This window comes from Aptenodytes patagonicus, chromosome 1 (genome assembly GCF_965638725.1).
Source record: "Aptenodytes patagonicus chromosome 1, bAptPat1.pri.cur, whole genome shotgun sequence".
Lineage (NCBI taxonomy): Eukaryota > Metazoa > Chordata > Aves > Sphenisciformes > Spheniscidae > Aptenodytes > Aptenodytes patagonicus.
Genome location: NC_134949.1, coordinates 110,789,420 through 110,806,614, shown reverse-complemented (window position 1 = coordinate 110,806,614; position 17,195 = coordinate 110,789,420). Strand labels below are relative to the sequence as shown.

At 37.3% G+C, this 17,195-nt stretch overlaps 1 long non-coding RNA gene across 1 annotated transcript; it reads right to left on the bottom strand.

Moving 5' to 3' along the window:
* Positions 1-398: 398 nt before the first annotated feature.
* LOC143155880 (uncharacterized) lies at positions 399-16,485 on the bottom strand. The gene is made up of 3 exons (XR_012994491.1): positions 16,447-16,485; positions 8,694-8,918; positions 399-545 (listed from the first exon to the last, which is right to left on the bottom strand). It is a non-coding gene; the product is annotated as an uncharacterized LOC143155880 (long non-coding RNA).
* Positions 16,486-17,195: the final 710 nt, after the last annotated feature.

Genomic DNA, 17,195 nt, shown 5'->3' with positions numbered 1-17,195 from the left:
TCACACGGTATGGAATATCCCTGTGGCCAGTTTGGCTGTGCCCCCTCCCAGCTTCTTGTGCATCTCCAGTCGGCAGAGCATGGGAAGCTGAAAAGTCCTTGACTAGTGTAAGCACTGCTTAGCAACAACTAAAACACGGGTGTGTTATCAACATTATTCTCCTCCTAAATCCAAAACACAGCACTGTACCAGCTACTAGGAAGGAAATTAACCTATCCCTGCCAAAACCAGGACACCTGATATAAAGTAAGGACCATTCCATTGTAAAAGCTAAGGCATCTCCTTAAATTTTTATATTTATTTCATATTTATAGAGGGAAGATACAGAAGCAAGAACTGTGTATCCATATCAATTAGACAGGCAGAGCTTATTTTATTCTGTGATTGATTCCATACTACAAAACAAAGAAACTAAAAAACAAACTCTGAAAACTGTTTGCATACCATAGTCCTGGCAGCCTTTCCTGTAACCTTGCAAACTTCCATATGTTGCTTAAGCGGCTGTTGCAGAAAGTATGAGAGAGTAGTTGATAACTGAAAATCACCTGAAACGAAGGATGAAGGAACAATGAGAGGAAGAAGCTGGCCCACAGCTATTCTGAAGTTGACATCTAGTTCACTGCAGGGTCCCAGTCTCTCATCACCCACATTGCATGTTAGTCCTCTCATACACAATTCATTTTGCCACACATCAGAGGACTTGTCAGCAAAATCCAAACATGTATCCTAGATTCCTCACTCTAGGGGCTGCCAAATGGAAAATATGATGCAACTGCTTCAAGTTTGGCTCTCCCAACCACACATAATCCTCAAAAACTCTCTGATCAAGTTTTACAATTTCAGGTGCTTCCACATGCTGTCACACCACCCTTTAGCACATATGATGTGCTCAATTTCATGCTATAAAACAGCATTCTGCTGAGCTGCAGAACGGTCCTCATATTGTTTCACATGTTTTGAAAAGAAAAAAAACAAAAGCAAAAGACACACACAGCCTAAAGTTGACTTACTACATAGAGTGGATGCAATCTGCTCTAGAGGAGGCTATCCTAGAGGGGATTTAAGCAACTCTGCACTACTTGGATGCAATTAGCAGCGTTTATGTTGCCGCAGACTGACAATCAGGAATGTGATGTACAGTATTAGAATGCCACAACCATACCAGACACTAGCAGTTCCTTGGCAAACATAGAACAGTATATTACCAATGCTTAAGAAACATCCTGTCATTGTAGGAATCAATCATTTTTTTCAGGATGTTAATTCAGTGGTGATTAAGTGCTTTTCAGTCTGGCTCAGGGCCATCAAAGTGCCCACTATTTTATGCCCTTCTTCAGAAAAAAATTCTGTAATTAACACAGAGTTGCAGTAGTTAAGACTAAGAAAGAAAATCAATAGATGAGGCCCAGCACAGAGGAAATTTTGTGCAAATCTGCAGAACTCCATCCTATTCAAAACAAATTTACCTTGATTTTGATGTTTTTGCTGTTGAGATTGTGGTAGCTGCCACAGTTATATCACAACAGTGTAAATATCTGTCCCATTCTACACACTGCCTTGGTTGGGTATATGTGACCCCTTAGGCAATCAAACACAGGTAGGACACATGCTGGCTATTTCACACATTGTTTGCAGCAATTCCAGCCAGTCCTTCCGTAGCTGACACAGGTGGGCAGAGGCAGGGGGAATCCTCAAATCCTCAAACAACCCCTCAAACCTTGCCCTTTACAATAGGTCAGAACAGAGGTAGTAACCAGGTAAAATCCCATCTTCCACAAATTTGAACAGTTCTGTGAGGAACAAAATTTGGTTTGATTGCTCACAGAATCAGCATACTGCAAATGCAAATGAAACTGTGATGTAGTTTGTATTATTTTTAAATTGGAAGAGAAAATGCAATTAATGCTTAATTATTTTCTTATGTATACATTGACCTTATTTATTCCAATGTAAAACTGAAAGAATTATGTCCACAGTATTGGTTGCAATAATGCTAATATTACAGACCTTCCTTTGATTATTTTGGTTAAAGAAAATTCTGATACATGCATATCAAATAAGCTTTTTGATATTGTTTTTTATTTCACAATGAAAGATGGCTGGCTTGGTCAACTGCAGATAACAAATTGGCTGATTTATGCAACATCCAATAATGGAAAGAGAAAACTCTACAGTAACCTTTAGAATAAGAAAAGGGACACTCAATAAAAGATGAGAAAAAAATAGTAGTGTTCAGTATGGAAAAGTCAGATTCTTTCTCTCACCCGTGAAAATCTGTTTCCTATAAAATAACAATTTTTCTATCTGTGTGTCTTTTAGAGCACAAACCTACAAAAGTAAGGAAAATCTGAAATAATTATTTGTAATAAGTTGAAGCACCCAGAGACAAGAAATTACACAAAAAGCTATCTTCCTGTGCACACTTTTATTAATTTCAGCTTTTGTTGAGAATTCAGTGAACTAACCCTTTTCTTATATGGTTTGTTTAGTTTTAGCTGACATACATAGAAATTTTTATTTGTATTCTAAAATGGAACTATTTGAACAAAACCACATATCGATGCTATCATATTTTATAATGACTCTGTGGTCCCATGACCAGAAAGAATTAAGAAAACAACTAAAATGTCAAGTGCTTATTGTCTGGAACTTCCACTGGAATTAACAGCTCTGAAGTTTTTCAATAAATCCTTTAAAGAGCATGAAATTTGCACAAAAACATGTGCACACACACAATTCCATTAACTCTGCACAAGTCAGTTGAACTTTCCTTAAATTCTTTTGGCAACTTAAATAAATAAACTGATTTGTAAAATGAAAGAAGAGTAAAATAGGGAGGAAATGAGCCAGAGAAAATTGAGAAGAAAAACCTATATACATTTTCTTCCAAATCTTGGAGTTATATGGCATTTTAAATAATCTTTCAAACACATGGAAAGGTGTTTCTCTTTTCTAAATCTAGTGAAAAAAGTCTATCTATAACTAGGTAATAGAAATTCCTATTGCAATGGTACTAGAGTATAATGATTTCCTTCCTAATTTTGTATAAATAATAAAGGACTGCTGTGAGTGACAGTTTTCCTGCAACTAGCTCAACAGCAAAAAAAAATAGTGAATAACACCATCTAATCTGAAGAGAAATATTTCTGTTCTGAGTAGGTGTTTAAATTTTTTTAAAGATCAGTTTACTTTTATTATAGGATTCAATTTTTGTGCCTTTTTTGAATATATGACTTCTTGGAAGATTAGAAAAAAATAAAAGATTTGTTTTTCTAAGTCTTTCATCTGTACTGAAATCCACAGACACAAAGTTGTTATGCTTTGTGACTGAGGCAGGTTTTAAGTCAGTTTATTCTGAATCTTAGCAGAAAATGATTTATCAAGCACAACAGTGATGCTGCTATAATCTTCAACTGTGCTGACAAACTCTGTGCTGTAAATACAATCCTACTTTTTAATGCTTTCCAATTAAATTAAGATACTTAGCACCATTGTAAAAGATACAGTGAACACACCCAAAGAATTTCTTCTGAGTGCAAGCACCAATTCAGCTCCACCAACGAATTCATTGGTCCTAGGATAACCCCTTGTGCTTTACCTTGACTATATGTGGAAAAAGTGCATGTTTTCAACTGAACTAGCTCCTTCAAACCAGAGTAACATGAGGGAATACAACACATCATGATCTTACAAATGCTGCCACTGCTAAATTAAGAAAGAAAAAAATCTACATTAAGTTATCCTATGGTGCAATCCTAGTGAAAATAAGGCAGTTTTAGTTTTAATTTGGGTGTTAGTCAAGGCAACGTAGTTTAACTCTAATCATTTAACATGCATTAAAACTTACAGAGAATTTATCTTAACCAGCATTTTGACATGAACTGGATACATGAGTTTTTATGGAATTAAAATACAACTTCTTTGCTGACTGGCCAATCTCATTAATATGTTTAATTTTAGCTAGTTGTACAATAAATAAGGCCTGCAAAAAATCATGGTGGAGGAGGGAAAAAGAATACACTTTGTTTCAGGCTTGGGGATGGGTAACTTGAAGCAACATTAGTAACACAGGTTTATATGTCAGCACTTATCAGGAGAGTGTCTGCACTGATAAGGGCTTGCACCAAAGGGAGAGGGCTTCATGTCTGTGTGTAGGAAAAAGAAGACATAAGTGCTCAAGATCTGTCAGGAAAAGAACTGCTTGTATGTTATCTGTTCTTTTCATTTTCAAAGGAAAGATGAGCTGAATGCATTCAAGTCATAAACTGCATTCACACACATTACATATACATGTATATTATTTGGCTACAGGAAACATCTTTGTCTAATCGGAAATCATCTGGCATGACGATGGCAAGAGAAAACAACAAGGTCAACCCATCATTGAAATACAAACTGCACCTAAATTCCTCTAGCAAAGCATTGGTTCATGTATGGAACTAAAGGTACCTATCAAATATAAAACAGTAAGCCTGTTTCAAAACTAGCTAGGTGATAATAAAGGTGAGAAGAGTGTTGATCTGTCCCCAGGATGAACTGTTTGAAGCCTCTGAATTTTGCCTAACTGCCATAAACAGACATATGGCAACCTGAATCTTTATTTTTAAGCTTATATGTTTCCCATAAGCTTTTCCTAAAGAAAAAAAAAAAAATTATTTATTTACAGATTGTGCCATTAAAGTATTAGTCTCCTTAGTGTGTGTTTCGGGATCCCACATTATCAAAGCTTTCCATAACATTTAGACATTGGACTGCATGCTTAAATTCCTGATAGCTTTCTTCCCACCTGCCCCACCCCCAGCAGAGCCTAAAGAGGTATAACTATTCAAACAGTAGATAAAACTACATATTTATAAATAAATAAATAAATAGATCAGCTTGCAAAATTCTAGTATTATTTATGGTGGGCAGTTAATAAGCCATATTTGAAACTATATTTTGGGTCATTAAAAATTTGGGATGGTACAGATAAATGTATGAGATTTCTGAATTCTTAGGTTTAGCTACATAATTCATCAAGAAACAATTATATCAACAAACATATTTTAAGATTTTTTTTTTTTCTGTTAAGGACAATGTAGCCAGAAAATGAAAAGACAAAGTAAATGACTGGAAAGTTGCAATATTTGGGTCTCCCAGTGACCTCCTACTGGGTACTGGGCTAGGAAGTTTATGTTCTGCAGCCTGAGACATGAAAGAACATGTCTCTTTCCTCTTGTAGCTGCAGCTTGGGGTTGACTTCCTGGGCTTGTACTTTTGGTACTAAAATGCAGCTTCCGTTTGTCTTCGTCAGCAAAAGCACCTGCTTGTCTCGCTAAACAAATGTTCCCCATAGAACAGAAGATTAGTGGCTTCTCTGACCTCTCTATTGAATGCAAATATTCTTGTCAACTTTAACTGGAGCTGAATGACAAGTTCATTTCCGATGTCGTCATGGGGAAGAATGTAAATCCTAGAAATTTGCTTCCAGACCCTGTGGTCACATTTACATGTGCACCTCTACACAAGCACGCCCATTTAACACCCCATCATTCTTTTTGATCTATGTGAGGAAGAAACTTTCTGCAGAAGGATTTACACTCCCACTCAGATCTATTCAAAGGCGCTTCGGCATTGTCACCAGTCCTTTTTTGCCAATCTTGTTAAAGTCACTAAGAAAAAGTTCCAGTGAGGAGGAGAATCTCTCTATTGTCCATGATAAATTTGATGACATCAATTGCTTAAACTATGAGAGTCCACCACTTAAACACAGACCATGGTATTACAAAGAAGCTCACAATTAGCAACCAGAAAGCATAGTTTGCAGAGTACATAAAATCTCATTGACCCTGTCAAACCCAGAACACGTGCTTGTCACTACTGGTACTTAATTTAAAGCTTACTGCATTAGTTATGTTAATACCTAGGCCGCTCCTCTAACAGGCTAGAACAATCCATAAACCAGAATCAAATCAATAGCTTTCTATTTCTCTTCCTTTTTACCATTTTTGGGTGTGCAAGATCTTCTAGTCCCTTTCCTTCCCCTAGGAAGAGTTTACTGTCTTGCATTCAAGAGGTCCTGAGCAAGAGCACATCCAAAGACTGGTCCTTGCTGAAACTGTGCATGAACACACAGATGAAGACTCTAAGCTGGCATAATCATAATCTTTTTAATTAATACAGTTTCAAGTCCTTTCTTTCTTTATACCATTAGCAGATGGTTTACTTATGTTTTGTTGTAACATGTGTCAATATGAGCCAAAATAATTAACAACATATAAATTATTAAGTACTTAAGTGAATTGTCAACATTCCCCACACCTATTCTATCTTTTCTGATGGAAAACTGAACAGCTAACTCATGTAATTAATGATACAACTATTGCATATTAAATGTACATAATCAGATAGTATTGTATTCTTTAAAATATGGTAGCTGGGATAATTTAGCCATAATTTTAATTTATGAATATAATTACAACTCTGCTGTACTTCTTTTTGTGTGCAATAGTACGTGATAATAACTGGATCACAACCAAGGGACCAGAAATCCTTGTTATTTTCTTACCTAAACCAGTGAATTGCATCTTATAATCATGACCAAACTATTTCCATTCTTTATTCTTCAATTTACTTTTCAAGATAATGTACATGATGAGCGCTTACTTACACTCACAGGCATATTAGTAAATAACGGAATATGTTTTTAACAGACACATGTTGCACAGATTTCTTTTACTAGACCTACTTTGCTTTGATTCTTATTTATTTCTCCCAAGTGCTGCTGCACACAACAGAGGAATATGACAGGTTAAGGCATGTAGTTCCTATACCCTTAACAATACCATTGCTCAGAGAACTTCCGAGTATATGCACTTTAAATACATTGTGCTTAGAGCTGCTGTATGAAGGAGGAAGACAGTTTCATTACTTGGAGGCTTTCTTGTGACCAACTCTGTTCAAGAACTAATATGCAGAACAGTAATTATACAGAGAAAAGACCCAGCTTATGTCCTTGACTTATTTTCTAAATGGGATATCTGCCACCAATAGTATATATTTAATGGAAAATGAAGGCCTAGTAATTAGGTTTAGATTTCAATTTTAATCTGTCATTTGATCAGACAGACCCTCGAAAAAGTACAGTGAATTTTGCAGCTTTAAATCAATTTTATCATGCATTCACAGCTGAAAGTGAACTTTGTTCAGTATGCTATTATCCAAAAAAATAATGTATGAATGGATTCTAGATAGATATGGATTTGCAGGGATTATAGATATAGATATGGAAAATTTTTGGACAAAGGTAATAAATATTGTTATCACTAAGTCATTTTGTCGACACCAAAAATTTTGCCTGTGCCTGTGCTGCAGAGAGGCAACTGTTGAGACATCATTCAGGTTCTTTTATGACTGGTAAAGAACACATTATAAAAATGCAAAGGGTTAAAGTTATTTTTAGTTAGGGACATCATCATGTTTCATTAATCAGGCTTACTAACTCTGCTAAATCTCTCCTGGTCCAAGGGCCCAAATGATTACCAGATGCCAGCAGTATTCTCCTGTGATTGGAATCGACATATACACACACACAATTTGCTTTTTACAGCTGTACTTCAGCCTTGCTCACTCACACTACTGTCTGTAGTTTCTTATGAATAGAAACATATATAAATATCTTTCCACATAGAGATTGTCCTTGGTTTATCAATTCATTTATTAACCAGCGAAATATCTTTCCACTGCAGCAGTACACACACACACACGAAACCCTGAAATGTTTTTATGAAACTGCAGCATCTACAGCTGCTGCTCTGGAAAGTGGTCAGTAGCTATTGCTCAAATGCTGTTGTAGGAGGTCTTGAAGCTGAGCAATCCCAGTAGCTCCTAGTGCCGTTCATTCTGTTTCCACCCGCTTCCCCGTGCACACTGGAGGACTGTGTGCTCAGCTTCTGAAAGCGCATGTACAGTTGGTTTGGAGTTCCCAGGGCAGCAGCACGGTTAGGGGGCATTTCAGGCACTAATTATTAGTGGCTTCTGTTGTGCACAGTTGCACTGCTGAGAATTTGGGATTATACAAGCCAGACAGGTCTAGCAAAAACTGTGGTTTACACCATGCATATTTAGCACATTTCATCAGTGTCTTGGTTAACATTATCTTAAGGACTATTCAAATTCAGCAGTAGAGAAAAAACAAGGATATCTAGAAAGTTTTGGCAATCGAATCCTCTCAGTCTCTCTCTCTTGTCTTTAACCTGAGTAACTCCTGTCAAAAGCCTAAATCCTTGAAGCCTTTCTATTGCACTAAGTTTTATATGAGAGAATGCTTCATATAATCACAGAAATTAGACATGAGAATGACTAAGTCAGTCTGTCCTTCCTCTGCTACTGAAATACAGTCCAATGCTCAATGACAATGTCTGGCCAAATAGGAATGGGTCAAAAATAGTTGCTGTTAAGAACCTGAAATACATTCATAACATTCATAACATGCATAGGCGAGTCTTATTTCAGACTAACTGTAGTTTGAAGCCAACGTTACTGGTTGGAGCAAATAGGCATATTCCTGGAGCATGGTTTCTGGTTTAGTTTAACTTGAAAGGAATCTCATTTGATGCCATCAGGCTGCTCCATGATGAAAACCAATGCACAGTAGGGAAGGACAGTAAGAAGATGAATTTCAAAACCTCACTTATGTGCTAATGCAGACATACCTGGTGAAACCTTTTGATGGCTGACTCTGAATGCAGGACACCCAAAATGTAATATAAAGTTGCTGGTTTGTTTTCTTCTTGACAGCCAGTCTAACATGTTCTTTACTTGGTTTCATCTTATCCATCTGTGGTTCATCCCACACACTTCCTGCTGTTCAGTGTTTTGGAGCTTCAGATATTCATAGTCATACTTCCCCAGATAGCTTCAGATACCTGAGATATACACTAGAAACAGGGGAAAAAAAGAAAAAAAAATCAGTCTGTCCTTTCAGTGCTTCAACCTTGACCACTTCTGGTAATACACACACTACTGGTAGTCCATTCTCAAAAGCTTCAAGTGGAGACCTTGGGCCAGTGAAACAGAACTATTTTTGCACATGATTTCAAGGTATAATTCAGTGAACAGTCAGCTTGTGATCCCAGCAAGAGTTCTTTTTCTTTCCCTTGATTATAGTCATTAATATACAAACAACTGTCCATCTCTGTTCCAGGACCATTGATTCTATGCATTTAAAACCGTTACCTGTTAAAACTCACATAGCTTTTAGAAGCAGTATATTTAAAACCATGTTACCTCAGAAACTCAAAAATATTTAATCACTAAAATGTCACTTAGTGCAAATTCCTTTTTATTTCCACACTTTTCTTACTTAGCTATGGCTTTATTTCATTCGGCTTCTTTAAAAGCTAATGATCTGATTTTTAGTCAGGAGAATGACTAATTGCAAAAAATACACAGAGGGGAAAAAAAAAAGATATATTGGACTGTGTGCTGTAAGCTTGGAAGAACAGTTTCCACGCAAAATAAAGCTACATCCTCTGATTTACTTCCCAGACTGTTTACTGGTACTCTCAGTAAACTGTATCTGTTTGGGTCAATATTTTGTATTCATTGGGTTATTCACAGAACAAAAATCATAGTGTTTCCTATCTGTAAGAGAAATCTGTTTATTTTGCTGTACAACAAGAGCTTGCTTAAATTTTTAAACAGAACTTCTGATAGTCAAAAGGAAAACGACTAGAGAAGGGTATTAGCCAAAATATCTGTCAGCTAAACAGAACTTGTAAATCCAGTCAAACAACTAAAGGGCATTGCACTGTCAAATCATCAGATTGCAGATCCCTGCCCTGTGGTTTGCTGTCTTTTAGAGAAGGATACAAACTGTTAAGCTTTCCCAAACCCTCCCCCCCTCCATCTGCCTACTGACCCATGCAGCTGCCTTAGCATTCGCATTCGCTCCACTGGAAGTTTCATGCCTGCCTCGATAGAAGAACGTAAAATGTTGCAGTGACAGCAGCTTCAATGGGACTGAGCAAAGAATGATGGAGAAGGCTAAACGTGTTATATCTATGGATAGCTGAGAATTGGATAAGAAAATTTTGTGAATCACTGTGCACCAGAACTGTCAGAACAGAATGTTTTAGGAGAAAAATGAAAAATACACAACAGTCCAAAACCCGAAATTGTAGTTTGCATCACCATTAGGAAGTGAAGGCAATATATGTAAAGAAGATGCACAGAAATTTAAGTACTCAAATGCAGAATGCAAGCATAAATGCTTAACCTGCTAAAAATCATATAAAATTCTACTGAGACCAGTTTATAATAAAAAAGTCTCGTCTGTTCTTGACCATCATTTCCTTCGCCCTGGCATTTAGTGACAATGCATTCTAGAAGGTAATTGAGCATGCTTTTCTTCCTTCCCCTGGGGCCCATAAGGTTATTTACAAAAGAATATTTAAAACAGTAACAATGTGATGCATCTCTGCAGAACAGTTTCCTTAAATATTCATGCAGGTAATCTTCTGAAGGGGCACATACTGGTTGGTAAACTTCCACAGGATTCACTGAGGCAGGATACCCTGTAGACATCATAAGCAAAGAAAAACCGCCAGCCATTATACTTCACTAGAGTGCAAAGTAAGTTTAACCTCAGTAAAAAAGAACATTCTCTGGAAATTCAGTGCAGAAAAAAAATGTTATTTCAGGTGAAGTTTTGCACAATTAAAAAACCTTCAGGTGACATAGAAGACATTGGCTGTGATAGCCTGTGTTACAGCTTTTGTATTTTCTTGCATATATTTCTGTTTCGTCACTCTGTAGGCAGCTCAAGCAAACTGCCAGACACAACAACTCGGGAGGTAAGGTTGAGACCGCAGGATTTTAATGGGATTTACAGGCAGTGTTGCAATTAGCTATATCTGAATTTAAAAAAGCTATCCAACCACAAACCCTAGATTCATTTCAATATGAAGTAATACACTTTATTCCCCATTCTCAACATATAAAGTTAGCTCTGCTTATTCCCGAAGGCTATATCACTGGGCAAAAGAGCTCAAGGGCTTCTCATTATTTTTGGTGAAACTCAAAGTTTAAGAGAGATGACTGTTCTACTCAATGATAGTAATCTCTTTAATCACAGTGAGTTGAGTTCAATAGCACAATATTTACTGCTGATGTTTTAGAACAATTTGAAGTCTTTACTTTTGAAGACAATGATAACCACAGGGAAACTGGAGCCACTTTTATGAATAAATTTCACTATGCTGTACTGTACAGTGCCATAGTTAAGAATCTGTGAGCAATGAAATTAGAAACACTATTAGAAATTCTTGTAACTAAAGCATTTGGTAATTTTTATCTAAGCAGAAAATTGCCAGAGAAAGACTGCATAACACGTGGTATACCACATATACTCAGTTTCTCTTTTGAAAACACACACATGCACTCACTATGCAAACCAATATAGTTTCACAGAAACTTATGATTATAATAAGTGGAACCAAGGTCCAGCAAACAGGTCACTGAAAAGTGGGCAATGTCGATCCTACCCCTTGTCCCTACTCTTCTGCCTGGGGAATGGTTCTTCACCTCCTTCTCCCTGCACATTTCTGTCTTGAGCTGGGTCTTTGGAGATTACTGTGACACAAATTTTGGCAGTTAAAGGTACTAATCTATGAAACCACCTACTTGCCTTTCAGCCACCCCATGAAACACACAACATTTGTGCTCATTTCTTCAATGATGTTTCTATCTGGAACATGCAACATTTCCTTTTATACCTCCAAACAACATTCCTCAATCAGTGAAAGTTTGTCACTAGTGTCCCAGTAAGACAGCTTATTATTAAAACTATTAAGTACATCACATCTCACAGACTGTTTTGTCCATAGATGAGGACCATATGGTTTCAAAGCCTTTCTACTTTCCTACTTACATAATTCCTCTTTCAGTTAAATAATTTCTCCTTTCTCCTGTTAGTCTCCTAAAGTCTAGGACTAGACTCGACCAACACACACTAGCATGTTTACTCATACTTTTCTCAACCCAACAATGATGATTTACCTAACTTATATTATTGTAAATAGAGCCTACATGCATAAATTCCTGACCATCTACATCAATATAGCCTTTAACACTACTATGATATTGTTTTATCTGGGAAAATTATCTGGTATATATCTGTAGAAATTACTGGACCAGTATTGACTTTGTTGCATTCAGTAAAATATTGATGAATGGCTGAAGAAAACACTCTTTAAGGCTTATTACAGTACTTATTTGAATGAAAGTACAAGAAGAGTCACTCATAGGAATTATCTAGCTGCTCTTCATAGACAATTGCACACATTATCTAAAAGCAACTGTGATACAAAGAGCGTTCCATTTCCAAATTGACACAGTAGATATGGCCCACTGCTCAAGGTGCTGTATCTCAATTATCTTGAAGGACAACTTAGCAAATGAACTCAATTAAATCTAGTTTTTATCAGTCACAACCTTGGCTGGCCATTGCCATTTTCTAAATGTGACGTTTATTTGCAAATGCTTACGACATGGAAAAGCCTAAGACAAGAGAAAAATATTTCTGAGGTTATAAAATACAGGTATAATTTTTTTGTATCACAGAATATGTGAATGAAAACATTGTGGTGAAGCATTACACAAAGAGTTTGCTGAATCTTGAGTAATGAGAAGTTAACCTCAAGCAATACAAGAGACGGGTGTTTGCTTAAGTAAACAGTCAAAGCTTACTTAGCTCCTATCTCCATCTCCCTTTTTTCTTAACAGAATTTTATTGCTCCTCAACACCCGGTTGTGTTAGATCCTTGAGCTTTGTTTCAGTCACACCATAGTTCCTCTGACAATAAAATGTAGCTTCCCAGTTCTCAATAGCTTAATGTTGTAACTAATTGATCTCTGTTCCTTTTCATGTCTCCCGATTAAAAACAAACAGGCCACTATTTCTGCTCCCATTTACTTCTGTCAGGAATCATAGAATCATAGAATAGTTTGGGTTGGAAGGGACCTCTAAAGGTCATCTAGCCCAACCCCCCTGCTGTGGGCAGGGACATCTTCAACTAGATCAGGTTGCTCACAGCCCCGTCCAACCTGACCTTGAATGTTTCCAGGGATGGGGCATCCACCACCTCTCTGGGCAACCTGTCCCAGTGCTTCACCACCCTCAGTGTAAAAAGTTTCTTCCTTATATCTAGTCTAAATCTACCCCCCTTTAGTTTAAAGCCATTCCCCCTTGTCCTGTCGCAACAGGCCTTGCTAAAAAGTTTGCCGACATCTTTTTTATAAGCCCCCTTTCAGTACTGATAGGCTGCAAGAAGGTCTCCCCGAAGCCTTCTCTTCTCCAGGCTGAACAACCCCAACTCTCTCAGCCTTTCTTCATAGGAGAGGTGTTCCACCCCCCTCATCATTTTTGTGACCCTCCTCTGGATCCGCTCCAACAGGTCCATGTCTTTCTTATGTTGAGGGGTCCAGAGCTGGACGCAGTCCTCCAGGTGGGGTCTCACCAGAGCAGAGAAGAGTAGAGGGGCAGAATCACCTCCCTCGACCTGCTGGCCACGCTTCTTTTGATGCAGCCCAGGACAAGATTGACCTTCTGGGCTGTGAGTGCACATTGCTGGCTCATGTCCAGCTTTTCCTCCACCAGTACCCCCAAGTCCTTCTCAGCAGGGCTGCTCTCAATCCCTTCATCCCTCAGGAAAGATTTTTAAACTTCAGAAAATGTGGATGTTTGGTCTAAACAAGTGCCCACAAGTTCAGATCCATTCTAACACTGACCTGACTCTCTCATCCACATTGAAAATGAGTCAGAGATGACCGATGACTTAGATTTAGCTCTTTCCAGCCCATATCAGCTGTACTGTACTAGCCTAGAGAGACTCTTGCATTTCTTCTTCAGTGCTAAACAGAATTAAGAAAGTTTATTATTTTGCAATGTTAAGAAAGAAAAAGTGAGATTAAATTCTGTTGGTATTTCAGTCAAAAACATGGGTAAAGTGAGCCACAGTACAAACTCTTGATGCTTGTGTTTTATCCAAACTGACTCAGTCAAACTTGGTCTTAAAACCAAGGCTTCAATCTTTGGCCTCAGTTTTGCAGCGAAAAATAATCTGAAAAACTTCTTTCGTTTCACTTGTTCCCAGATACTCATATTTTATATATTTGTGCCCACTGTTTTCTTGAAAAACAAGTGATCTGGAATTCAGTTACTCAAAGTTCCCTGTTTTCTTTCATTTGATGAAATACCTCAGATCACCAGGGTAACAGTACCATGCTGCGGGAAGTAAGGAGGCAAAGACCTGTGAACATCACCTAGGAAAGTAGACTTCCCGTCTCTCCCACCTTTAAAACTGCCAGTTCTCAAGCTGTAGGTCATGGATGAGAGAAGGGGAAGGGCTTTGATGAATAATTACTGGTAGTAACTTTCTCCTGTTGCTTTATTCTTTTCTTGTTCTACATTGCAGAATACTGGTGGACATAGGGAGTAGCTCTCTAGACAGAGATAGGTTTGGGCAGTTTAAATACCTTTGTGAGCTTAAATTGCTTCCATTACCTGTGGCTAGCTGACAGCCTACTGTGAAAGGATGAACTAAACACTGTATGTTAACATTAAAGATTTCCAGTATGTCAATTTTTTTCCCTTTAATCCAGAAAGTTACTGTCAGAGATGATGCACAAACCAACCCCTTTGCTTACCAATCAAGTTAACATATACCTTTAGCTGATGACTGCTTGCTTTCTAGTACCCAGAGCTACGATAACATGGTCATTTTAGATTCTTCTGTGCAGGACGGAGGACAAGGGAATAAAGATATAAAAATTCTCTTTGCACTGTGGTGTTTTCAGTTTGAATTTTTGAAGGTCAGTGTTTTGCTCATAATCTGATTTGATTTGCTGTTTCTTTTGCTGAATGGCATGAAAAAAATGAAGCTGAGCCCTAAAATGTGGAAGCACCTTGTGGTAGAGGAATTTTTTTTAATAATTCATGTGTCCACAAATATCGAAAGAACTTGTTACCTGTTAGAACAGCAAACTCTAAGGACAGAAGGAATCCCTCTACTCTTTTCCTCTGCTAAGACCCTTAGGGATCTTAAGGGATAAACTGTTTAACCTCTCATTCCCATGAATCATTTTGAATGCTCAGATATGTAAGCAATTATCAGAGTGAATGGGAGTACTACAAATTGCTTCTAAAGTAAGGAAAAGATTTTTAAAGTCAAAAAAGTTGAACGTTAGAGATCACAAAACATAGGCATACAAGAAGAAAGCGAGCAATATTCTCCAGTGTAGCTTTCAGAAAGCAGTTGATAGTTGTTTAAAGAGCATATATCACTTATTATTTTTTGTGAGGATAACTAATGTGAAGACTCCTTACAAATGCCACTCAAATGCAGAGCTGGTGTTTTGTGAGCTCAAAATATTTTGCTGCACAGAGCAACAAAAGGCAACAGCTGGACTTCACTGAAGTTGTCACACAGCACACAGCTCTATTAGGCCCACAAGGAAAGCTCTGAGGGGGTTAAAAGTCGCAAGACCTGGGACCAGTGCCAATAAACTTGTACCTGGCCAGACATAAATTGAATTTTAGCTGCCAACTGTACATTTTCAGATCTCCAGAGGAAGCTGTTTCCTTCATGTGGGTGAAGTAGAGGCAGCTGTTGAAATGGAAACCATTGCATCAAACAACTTGGGAACTGATTGAATTTAAAATTGGACTTTCTTATTCCTTGATTTTTGCCACAGAATGCATTGAGGGGATGCAGGTGGCTGATAAACAGAAATGTATCATTCAGCCAAGAGGTTAAAACCCCCCTCCAAACAAACAAGAATTTTGTCTTTTGGGAGGGGAAAAAAACCTCAACAAATTCAAGAATGAGGTATAGAACCAGGCTCTTATTAGGTGTAAATCAGAGGAGCTATTCTGGTTTACATCAACATTAGTAGACTGAGGCTTAGATTTCTCAGTTAAGCCAGTGTAAAATTAATGGAATAATGTATTAACTTTGAATATAATTACATAAAAATCTTACCCCAATATTATTTCAAGCCTAGGATTAGAGCTGGACTTGAAAAAATGTGTGCATATATATATTTGTGTGTGTGTGTGTGTATCTCCAATAGGAAGAACAAATTGTCATTTTTTAAACCTGCACATAAATACAATAGAAAACGTTAATATTTCCAAGTCCAACATTGCACAGTAAGAATTCCTAGAATTAGGGTTAATTATTATTGTATTATTATTGTATTATGAAGAAAATGCTGGGTCACATCCTAATTTTTTCCCCTATAGGATTTCAGATAATTCTGACGTGGGGCCCTCAGGTGGTGTGGTTTCTTTCAGCACCAGTGGAAACTGCATTCCATTTACACTGGTGAAGAATCTAGTTTAGCGTGTTCATTCAATTGAGTCCAAGATATAAATGCACTGTTGCTTACCACGTGGGCACCTACCTTGTCACCACTGATGGTCTCAGTGCCTGCTTCTAGTTCCTATATGGGAAAGAGAAAGTCTGTATTTTGTGTGACAATTTTTCAATTGAAACACATTAAAAAAACCCCAGAGAGACAGAACAAATAAGGAAAATATTTAATGCCCCCCAAAAATAGGTAAAACTTGCAGTGTAACAAAGATTGCTATGACTCTTCCTTGCATATTATTCAATCTTGGTAATATGGCAAGTTAATAGTTGCTCTGCCTTTATCTTAAATGAAAGTAGGATGTTAGAGTGAGCTTACTCTCATATGGTGTCATCGTCAATAGTAACAATAAAAGCATACATAACATCATAGAAAACTATGTATAGAAAATATATTGTTTGTATTTCACTAATCTCAAGTCTACAGATACCATTTTCAAGTTTACCGATAAAAGTATGTTTTCCAACAACCATTTTCATAGTGAGAACTCAGTTGAATTTGTCATCACTGATGGTGAAGTGCTGTAAAACAAAATGATGATCCAAGGTCTTTAATGATTTTCCACTGGTACCATAGCAAAATATTTTCTGATATAAACCAGAAGCTGAAATCTACTTCAAATATTTTTTTCCTTGAAATTCTTTTTTTAGTGAACTTTGAAACACAAGGAGAGGGAAGACACAGGTTAAAACCTAGCCTTTCTTTACAAAACCAAATATACAGTAGCTGTATAGCTCTCGCGACAGCAACTCTTAGCAGGATCGTACAACAAATTCTCCTTT